Source organism: Equus caballus, chromosome 20 (genome assembly GCF_041296265.1).
Source record: "Equus caballus isolate H_3958 breed thoroughbred chromosome 20, TB-T2T, whole genome shotgun sequence".
Classification (NCBI taxonomy): Eukaryota; Metazoa; Chordata; class Mammalia; order Perissodactyla; family Equidae; genus Equus; species Equus caballus.
This window is the reverse complement of record NC_091703.1, coordinates 34,058,428-34,065,229: the sequence shown is the minus strand read 5'-3', so window position 1 is coordinate 34,065,229 and position 6,802 is coordinate 34,058,428. Positions and strand designations below refer to the sequence as shown.

General features: G+C 49.9%; 1 pseudogene; it reads left to right on the top strand.

Annotated features, from left to right (window-relative positions):
- The first annotated feature begins 4,337 nt into the window (after positions 1-4,337).
- Positions 4,338-6,802, top strand: LOC102149252 (class I histocompatibility antigen, Gogo-OKO alpha chain-like; annotated as a pseudogene).

Here is a 6,802-nt window from a genome sequence, read left to right as displayed (position 1 = left end):
CAGGCAGTTCAAAACCAGGCAAAACTAATACTATTTGGTTTGGGGATATATACACTAATTGTAAAATCTTTAGAGAAACTCAAGGGAATAGTAAAGACGAGACTCAGGGTGGAGGTTACATCTGGAGGATGGAATTGGGGAGGTGGCCACAGTGCCTTCACAGGTTCTGTTTCTTACAGCACTGATGGTGCCAAGGTATTTGTCTGGTCATAACTCTGTAAACTGACATTTTTCAAACTGTAGGTGGTGAACCATTTCTGATTAATTTTTTTAAAATGAAAGAGAAAAGAAAATACCGAAATTCATTGAAAGGATCCTTAGCAATTACACCCACATTGGAAAAAAGCCACAGCCAATGTTATGAGTCATGTAGAGAGAGAGGGCCAGGATGCCATAAAAAATTAGCACTGGCTAGAAATAGGCCATTTGATCTTTTGCTCACTGGCATCTCTGTAGATTTTCTGGTCTACTATGTTCAATCTGACATCAATGTAATTCTATCTTGAGAAGGATTTGATGTGTTACTTACATTTAATCTCACATAGAACTAAATTACCTACTTTTACAGAAGTGGAAAAGCACATTGCTGATCAATATAAACTAAACTGGAAACCCTTGTAAAGGGATAACCAACCAGTGATAGAACAGAAAGTGTGAGTGGAAAACACATTGAGCTGCTTTTAAAAAACCTTAGAGGCACATATGAACGGTGGTTTCTAGAATCACATTGGTGTCCAAGTCACTCGTACCAAATCTCATTCCAAAACACAGGGAAAGACGTTAAATTTCTTATAGGATGCCAAGTGAACAGCCAGTGTTTAGAAAACCTTGTTCATAGATTGGAGTCAACCATTCCTGCCTACTGCATCCCACCAATACTGTCATCACGATGCTAAGCTAGGTGTACAGCCTGAGGTATGAGATTCACATTTTTCTAACTGAAAAGCAATTTCATTAGGCAACTATATTTGAATATCTTCTTGAGTAAGAAAATCGGTATTTTAACCAATATTTTTGACGTTAAACTAAATTTGAAACTTCTAAAGGAAAACAGAGTTATTATTTCAAAGGTATTACTATTACAGCACTCACTTCTTAGAAGTACGGTATTTGATCTACCTACTACATGTTCTCAACGTTGTTGCAGCTTATTGAAGGGAACACTATTATTAAAGGCATTAGCAAGAAAAACTTACAAATATTGTTGTATCTCCTTTCTCTCTGTCAAACTTTTAATCATTATTTTCCAAAAGAGAAATATAAAGCACTAAAAAAAAAAGCAGATAAAACAAGCATTGATTTACAAAATTCTGAAACAATATCTAATTTAAATTTTGGTGTTACCATGTATGTAAATTCTTTGATACTCCTCCTTTCTAGAGGTGGAGCTTAATTCCCTCCTTTTGAGTGTGGGCTGCACTTAATGACTCATTGCTAATTGATAGAATAAGGCTGATAGAATGAGGTGTGACTCTGGGTCTAGGACATAAAATACATGGTAGCTTCCATCTTGGTTGCTCTCTCTCTTGGATCACTTGCTTTGAGAGAAGCAAGCTACCTAGTCATTAGCCAGCTTGTGGAAAAGTCCACATGGCTAGGAATTGAGGCCTCCGGGAACCATCCAACAAGGAACTAAGGCCTCTTCCAACAGCCATATGAATGAGCCATGTTTCATGGGAATGTCCCAGCCCCAGTCAAGCCATCCTCTGATGCAGCCCTGGCTGACAACTGGACTGCAACCTTGAGACAGGCCCTGAGCCAGAAGCACCCAGGTAAACCTCTCCTGGATTGCTGACCCTGGGAAATTGTGGGAGATAATACCTGTTTGTTGTTTTGAGCTGCTAAATTTTGGGTAATTTCTTATCCTGCAGTACATAACTCATACTCAGTCCAAAGAGAGAGTGAATTATTGCACTTTAACTTTTGCTTGCTGTAAATTAATCACACTAGTTCCCCCTTATCTGCACTTTTGCTTTCCACGGTTTCAGTTACCTGCTGTCAACTGTGGTCTGACAATATTAAATGGAAAATTCCAGAAATAAACAGTTCATAAATTTTAAATTGCATGCCATTTTGAGTAGCTTGATGAAATCTTGCAGCATCCTGCTCGGTCCTGCCTGGGATGTGAATCATCCCTTTGTCCAGTGTATCCACAATGTGTATGCTATCCGCCCATTAGTCACTTAGTAGCCGTCTCAGTTATCAGATCAACTGTCCTGGTATCACAGTGCCTGTGTTCAAGTAAACCTTATTTTACTTCATAACGGGCCCAAAGTACAAAAGTATGCGTAGGAGAAAACACAGTATATAGGGTTTGATCCTATCCCCGGTTTCAGGCATCCACTGGGGGTCTTGGAAGGTATCCTTGTGGATAAGCGGGACGACTGTATTAAATATTAAACCCATCATTTGGTTTTAAGATTTAAGACAAATTTCTCTGGTTAATAAACAGGATGCATTTTATTACCATTCACAACAATCTATTTATTTGAACTTCATTTCCAACCATGACCCAATGAAACACAAAGGAATAACCAGGCTGTGCTCGGCTGATTCTATGATGGTCCACAACAACCTCCTTCTGGTTACTCTCCTTCCCCGCAGTTATTCAACCAAACACTAACATAGATGCTGCTGAGAAGGGATTTTGCACATGTAACTAAGATCTCAAATCAGTTGATGGTAAGACAAGGGGATTGTCCTGGGTGGGACTGTCCTCATCAGGTGAGCCCTTAAAACCACTGGGTTCTTCCTGAGCAAAGAGATTCAAAGGTGGGAAAGATTCAACGTGAGGGATTTTCTCCATTGTGGGCTTTGAAAATGGAGGCCACCTGGCAAAGAATGCTGGTGACCAGTAGGTGCTGGGAGCAGCCCTGCTCTGGCTCCTCGCTGACAGTTGTCAAGGAAAGAGGGTCCTCAGGCCTACAACTGGAAAAAAGTGAATTCCGCTAACAACCTCCATATAAGCTTAGAGGAAGATCCTGAGCTCAAGATGAGAACACAGCTTTGTGAAACCCTGAACAGAGAGCCCACATATACCACGAACGGATTTCTGACTAAGGAAATGTAAGCAAATAAGTGGGTGTTGTTTTGAACCACTGAGTCATCGTTTTGTTACACAGTAACAGAAACTAATAGGCAAGCTCAATGTGCAACAGATAAGCATATAGCATTTTTTCCAGTGGAATGAATTTATGAACTGATAAGCATGATAGTCACATAAAATAAAATCTTTCCAAATTTTTTTCCGTTTTTCATTTTATGATTTTCAATAACATAACTAAATTTTACTACAATCACATTTCATTCATTTATTCAACGACAGCTAATTTAATCCCTACTATGTACAAGCATGGCTTTATCTCCTGGCGATACAGCTTTGACCTAAACAGCCCAAAGCCCCTGTGCTCGTGTGTGTTACATTCTAGAGGCTTCCCAAGAGTGAGACGGAGCCAGTGGAGTGTTTTAGTGGAGAAATGACACATCCTGACTCACATTAGCAGGATCCCTGACCCCTGTGGGGAAGATAGTCCATGGGTGGCAGGTGAGTGGGTGGCACTCGAGTCCATTTCAGGGAGAGCGATTCCAGTAAGAGGAGGAAGAGGGCCTGAGCCCAGCCTGGGGGTCTCTCCCTGGTTTCCTCAGACAGCCCCCGGGCCAGGACTCAGGGAGACGGTGTGACAAAGAGCTCTCGGTGCAGGGGGAGAGGGGTCAGGGCAAGTGGTTCTCAGGGTCCCAGGCCCCGAGGGCAGAGTCTGGGGCGGTTTCTGCAGCTCAGTGTTGGGGAGTCCCCGTCTTCCTGAGACTCACTTGTCCCTCTCACAACCTTTGTCAGCTCCTCCTGCCTGAAGACTCATGACGGGGCCCCAGTTCTCACTCCCATTGAGTGTCCGGTTTCTAAGGAAGCCCATCAGCGTGTCTGCCGTTCCTGGTTATAAAGTCTCCACCACCCTCCGGGGCTCAAATTCTCCTCAGACCCTAAGAATAAGGGTCATGGCGCCTGGAATCTTCCTGCTGCTGCTCTCGGGGACCCTGACCCCGACAGAGACCTGGACTGGTGTGTGAGGGGTCGGGAGGAAACGGCCTCTGCGGGGGGCGGAGCAAGGCTACGGCGCGGGTGGGGGCGCAGGACCCCCGGGGAAGGCGCCTCTCCGAGGACCCAGCCCAGACACGCCCACCCCGCCCCTCCTCGGCCCCGCCGCGTCCTGACCCAGGTCCTTCCATCCCCAGTCTCCCGCCCTCTCCTCTTACCCACTGGGGTCTCCCACGCTTCTCTGGCCACCACCTCTATTCCGTCTCCCGAGCCCCTACCCTCGCCCCCTCCCGGCCCCATCACCCTGGGACCCGGGGACCCGCGCCTGGAGCAAGGTCGGGCGGGGTCTCAGCCCCTCCCCGCCCTCAGGCTCCCACTCCATGAGGTATTTCAGCACCGCCGTGTCCCGGCCCGGCCGCGGGGAGTCCTGGTACCTCGAAGTCGGCTACGTGGACGACACGCAGTTCCTGCGATTCGACAGCGACGCCGCGACTCCGAGGATGGAGCCGCGGGCGCCGTGGATGAAGCACGTGGGGCCGGAGTATTGGGAGCGGGAGACGCGGTGCGCCAAGGGCAACGCACAAACTTCTCCAGTGAACCTGAACACCCTGCGCGGCCGGTGAGCGACTCGGACCCAGGTCGCGAGCCCCCATCCCCACGGACGGGTCGGGGTCTCCCCGAGTCTCCGGGTCCGAGATTTACCCCGAGGCTGCGGGACCCACCCGGACCCCCGACCCGGGAAGAGCCGGCAGGGACTTTTCCGCGGTTTAATTTTCAGTTTAGGGTTAATCGCTGCAGGGGGGTGGGGCGGCAGCGAGGCCGAGTGGTCCGGGCTGACCTCGGGGCGGGGTCAGGGTCTCACACCTTCCAGCACCAGTATGGCTGCGACGTGGGGCCTGACGGGCGCCTCCTCCGCGGGTACAGACAGTTCGCTTACGATGGCGCCGATTACATCGCCCTGAACTAGGACCTGCGCTCCTGGACCACGGCGGCTCAGGTCACCCGGCGCAAGTGGGAGGCGGCCGGTGAGGTGGAGCGCTGGAGGAACTACCTGGAGGGCACCTGCATGCAGGGCTCCTCAGACACCTGGAGAACGGGAAGGAGACGCTGCAGCGCGCCGGTGCAAGGGGCTGCGGGGCCTCCTGATCTCCCCTTGGGCTGAGCCTGCCATCCGACAGAGAGAGGCGGGAAATGGGATCAACACCTGAATGTGCCCAGCCCATGGGTCAGGAGACTGACTCCACCAGGGTTTTCAGATCTAGTGCCAAAGAGTGACTCCCCAGAGGAGTCTTGCCTTTCTCTCTGGGACTTTAAGGGGTCCAGGCTGTCTGGGGATGGAGGAGGAAGCTATCTCTGAAATAACTGACAAGCGGTTCCCTTTGACTCTGGGAGCAGCTCTGGGACTTTCTCTCTCAGGCCTTGTTCTACGAGCCACAGCCTAACTGTGATTGAGGTCTGACCAGGTTTTCTGAGTCATTTTGCCTCCACCCAGCTCAGGACCAGAAATCCCTTTACTGCTCTTCAGAGACCTGCCTCCTACCCGGGGCTGACTCACTCTAACTCCAGAAATTTCCAAGGACTGGAGCTTATTTCAGGTTCCTGTGTCAAGGCTGGTGTCTGGGTTTTGTGCTCCCTTCCCTCACTCCAGCTGTCCTGTCCATTTTCAGGATGGTCATATGAGTGCTGCTTCAGTGCCCCAAACGGATGCAAAGTTCCTGAATTTTCTGATCCTTCCCTTCAGACCCCCCAAAGACACATGTGACCCACCACCCCATCTCTGACCATGAGGTCACCCTGAGGTGCTGGGCCCTGGGCTTCTACCCTGCGGAGATCACCCTGACCTGGCAGCGTGATGGGGAGGACCTGACCCAGGACACAGAGCTTGTGGAGACCAGGCCTGCAGGGGACGGGACCTTCCAGAAGTGGGCGGCTGTGGTGGTGCCTTCTGGAGAGGAGCAGAGATACACGTGCCATGTGCAGCACGAGGGGCTGCCTGAGCCCATCACCCTGAGATGGGGTAAGGAGGGAGCTGTGGGCTCAGAGCCTCTTCTCAGGGAAATCAGGAGCCCTTCTGGAGACCTTCAGGAGGGTCAGGGCCCTCACCTTCCCTTCCCTTCCCAGAGCCGCCTCCTGAGTCCACCATCCTCACTGTGGGCATCATTGTTGGCCTGCTTCTCCTTGGAGCTGTGGTGGCTGGTGTTGTGATGTGGAGGAAGAAGCACTCAGGTGGGGAAGGAGTATGGTCTGAGATATCTTGTCCCACTGGGGTGTTTCAAGCCCAGGTAGAAGTTTGTCCTGCCTGGTCAATGGGAAGTCCCATCCACAGGCACATGTGTTTTCCTAGTCTGGGACCCTGTTTGCTAACACTTACTCTTTAGTAAAGCACTTGTGAGAATGAAGGATAAATTTATCACCTTGATGAGTCTGGTGATAGGGACCTGATTCCCAACAGTCACAGGACAGAGGAGATGATGAGGGGAAGTCACAATTCAGAGGTCACGAGGGTGGTTGGTCCAGTCTCCACACATGTGCTGTCGTCATGTTTCCTGATCCTGCCCTGGGTCTGTAATCACAGTTCTGGAAACTTCTCTGGGCTCCAGGACTAGGGGCTTCCTTTAGGATCTCATGGCCCTCCATCCTCCCTGGTTTCTCACAGGATGTTTTCTTCCCTTAGGTGAGAAAGGAAGGAGCTATGCTCAGGCTGCAAGTAAGGATGGAGTGAGTGTGTTGCCTGAGACCCTTGTGATAGTATAGATGGGAGCCCATGGG